Source organism: Ovis canadensis, chromosome 3 (genome assembly GCF_042477335.2).
Source record: "Ovis canadensis isolate MfBH-ARS-UI-01 breed Bighorn chromosome 3, ARS-UI_OviCan_v2, whole genome shotgun sequence".
NCBI lineage: Eukaryota > Metazoa > Chordata > Mammalia > Artiodactyla > Bovidae > Ovis > Ovis canadensis.
Genome location: NC_091247.1, coordinates 182,305,986 through 182,310,064, shown reverse-complemented (window position 1 = coordinate 182,310,064; position 4,079 = coordinate 182,305,986).

Genomic DNA, 4,079 nt, shown 5'->3' with positions numbered 1-4,079 from the left:
TACCTCTTGTAATCTCATTTTGTGGAAGGAAAGGATTGAAGCTTTTATAGGAAAATGAGGTCCAGCTTGAGTTTTTCTTAAGATCAGAAGTTGGAGAAAGTATTTCCTAAGTACCTTAGCTTTGAAATTAAATTTTAGAATGCTTGTGCAGTACAATGCTTAGACAAGTCGTGCTTCCTGCATCTCCAGCTCTTGTCCCTGCCCTCTTCCTTCCTAAGGTAGTGCCTCTTCTTTGCTGCCTCCATGGAGAAGTACAGGTCTGCAGCTGAGGGAGTGGGTGAGGTGGTGTTGGTTAGAGGTGGCTGTCAACATGAGGTCATGAGCCGCCGTTGGGGAGCTCTGGTGGGGCTGAGGCAACGCCACTTTCAGCTTCTCAAGCTGGGAAGGGCATCCTAGCAGCAGCCACTCCTGTCCCCCGGAAGCCACTGGTGCCGGAGCTCCAAGTGCCCTTTCTCTCTTTAACTGTGACTCCTGCTGAGTTAAACTTCATCATCTCCAGATGCTGGTTGGAATGCTTCCCAAGATAGTTAAAAGTGTTAGTTGTTCAGTCATGTCTGACTCTTTGTGACCCCATTGATGGTAGCCTGCTAGGTTCCTCTGTCCATGGACCTCTTCAGGCAAGAATACTGGAGTTGGTATCCATTCCCTCCTCCAGGGGATCTTCTGGAGCCAGGAATTGATGCTGGGTCTCCATTGCAGGTGGATTCTTTACTGTCTGGGCCACCAGAGAAGCCAAAGATAGTTAGGTCAAAGCAAACAAAAACAGGAGAGGATTTCTGAAAAATAGTTTTAAGTGAGAATGAAGATGTTATTTCTTGCTAATGACGGCCCCCCCCTTTTTTTTTTTACCTCTTAGACTTAAATGGCACGTTCTAAGTCTTTCTCACAAGATGAGGAAATAAATAGCTGCCCCTTTGACAGGATTTTACTCTGAGCCTTTTCTGCCCGTCACATGTGGCTTCGTCTCTTGCTGCTGTTGGGATCCAGCTGCTGTTGGGTGAATGGTCTCATGCAGAGGCAGGGTATTATAAGGATGGGCCCTGGAGCCTGGCTGATTGTTTTCTCATTTGGGTTTTGCTACATGATGGTCTGGAAGTGTGGTCAGGTTATGTAACCTCCCTATGCCTCTGTTTACTTATCTGTAAGTGGAGACTACTCATAATAGTTTGCATTTCATAGCATTGTTTGATGTTAATTCATGCAAAGGGCTGGCACAGTGTTTACCATACGGTAAACACTGGCTGGTATCCCTTAGTTTTAGATTTACCAGCATAGATCTCTGTCCTTAAAATATGGCTGTTTATAACCCAAGAAGTGCTGGATTTTAGTAAGACAAGTAAAAACTGGCATGAGTTGAGTTTTCAAGACCAAAGTCTAGAAATTACTGACCTATATACACACTTCCCAGGAAGCACCCTTTTAACTGTGCCTTGAGGAACATAAATGTTGCTAGAGCCATCAGCCTCTTATCAAGTATGTAAATGTATATTACCTGATCACCAAGCTGCATCGTAGAGTCCAAACACTCGGAAACATATCTTTAGGAACATAAATGATATCTGTTGTGGGCAGAATTGTGTTCCTTCAAAGTTTGTGTTTGTTCTAACCCCAGGACCTCAGAATGTGAATATATTTGGAGATGAGGTCTTCAAAAGAGTGATTAAATTAAAATGAGGTCCTCAGGGCACACCTTTATCCAGTGTGACTTGGTCTCCTTATAGAAGAGGAAATTTGCACAGACAGGCGTGGAGGGAAGACTCAGGGAGAAGATCTGTGTCTGCAAGCCGAGGAGAAATGTCTCGGAAGAAACAGCTCTGCTGGCATCTGGACCTCCGACTTCTGGCCTCCACAACTGTGAGAAGAATTTCGCTCGTTTGGGCCCCCCAGTCTTAGTACTTTGTTGTGGCAGCCCTGGCAAAGGAAATACTGCCCAACTGAACACGTCGTCATTAGGAAGACCGCTTATGGAGGAGCAGCTGCCTGGGGAGTAGTTGCAGTTTCACCACAGGTTGACAAGTCACGAGCTACATCGTGGCAGTGGCAGTCTGCAGTGGTGTGTTCCTGAAGCGGTAGAATTGTTCCTTAGTTATTCCTTGTTTCTCTTGCATGTACACACTTGGCAGTCTTGCAGCCCCCAGGCCTCTCTAGTCCTCTGACAAGGACAACTTTCTTTTCAAAACCATCTATTGGCAAACAAAACCAAAATATTAAGTTCTGGCCCAGGTTAAAGGCACTGGAGAACAGGAAAATGACCAGAACTTGGGCCTTTGTCCGGAAACTCAAAAGATTTGCAGAGATGTGGAGGCTTCACTAGATCACCTGAGGAAATGAGGACAGTCAGGCGTCAGGGTAGCCCCAGGCTACTAGTGAGCCTCCTGGGCTCGGCAGGTGATCCTGAAGCTGTCCAAGGGAGTCTTCTGTTGGAGACCACGCAAGAGACTGGTGCAGACACCTGCACCTAAGGTGAGCCAGGGGTGGCAAATGTTCCAGGTACGAGAGGTCATAAGATCTTGGGGCAGGAGTGAACAGTGTCATACTAAGAAAAGAACAGTAAGGAAAAGTGGGTGACAGCCTGGATCTGTGGTGTAGTAAAAATAAGACTGAAGCAATACGTTTGAGATAACAAGGCTAAACATTTTAGAATGAGTAGTTTACCAGATCAGTAGCTGGTGTGTGTGTGTGTTCCCCCCCCCACACACACACTGTTTTTAATTACAATGATAGTGTTCACTTGTGGCAGTTCACATTGTCCTAAATGTGTTCTTAAATAACACCTTTAATCGGCACAGTAGGCTTGTGAGGATCCCTAGTATAAAGGAGGCATAGATGGGGAATTCCCAGGTGATCCGGAGGTCAGCTAGCACTTGTGGCTTCCACTGCTGTTCAGTCCCCGGTGAAGGAACTGAGATCCCACAAGCCAAAGAGCAGCCAAAGTTACATGGCTGGTGAGTGGGGACTGTGCCTAGCCCACCAACCTTTATTGATTCTTTGGTAGTGGCCTGCCTAAAATTGGGATCTCACCGTGGCCTGCATGCAGGCTACACATCTTTAAAGGCAGTCACACGAACATCTGCGTTATTCCATTTAGACAGAGCATATTTATATACCAGAATTAGGGAGCTTGTGGAAAGCATGCTTTGGTCTTTGCATTCTCCTCTGCTGTAGAACCCCCCACTACCCGCCCCCCTCCCTGTGTTGTCCTGAGGCATAGACTGGAGTTGGGCTTAGGGTGGGACAAACGTCCAGATCTGTTGATGGCCAGAATGAGGAGAGAGCGCTATGGGATAAAGTACTAACTTTGGGAAAGTCTGCTTCTTGACTGAGCTATCACTGGTCAGTAGACAGCTTCCAGCCCTTCTTGGCTAACATGTTATAGGACATTTGTGATGCATTCGTTTGTGGATATCCTCTGTAACAGCAGGAGTATATTTTAGTTTTGCATTTGTTTAGTCCTCATCAGTTCAGTTGCTTGGTCGTGTCTGACTCTTTGCATCCCTGTATTATAAAAGTAGATTTTACCCTCATTTTATGGTTATTGAAAATGAAATTCAGAGAAAATTAAGATTTTCCACATTTCATATTCATTGCTTTGCTGCCTGGGAGCACTTTTTAAAAAGCACATTTTAAAATGTATGTATTTCTCCTGCAGGGATCTCTTCCATGGGAATCCACATGTTGCCATTCTGACAGCTCATTTCAGGGTGCACCACACTGCTACCTGTGCTAGTTGTGTGTTTGTGCTGGGGTTGTGAAATGCGCTTTTATAAGCAGAGGATGCCATTATGGACCATTGCATTTAATTGGTTAGAGACATTAGGCACTCAGCTATGAAAAGTGGATTAGTCTAGAGCATGCGTGATAACATAATATTCTGTCAGGGACTTTTTCAAGATGCCTGACCCAGATAGGCTGTAGCAAAAAAAGCGAGTAAGGCTATTTTGCATCTGAAATTCACAAATGCAAACAATACTTTGAGGCAAAAGAATAACAGGATGATCCATTCGTTCAGTATATATTTGTTTTCTTTGAGAAAGGAACATTTTAGACTTTAAGGGGATAGGGGAGGGAGATAAAAACAA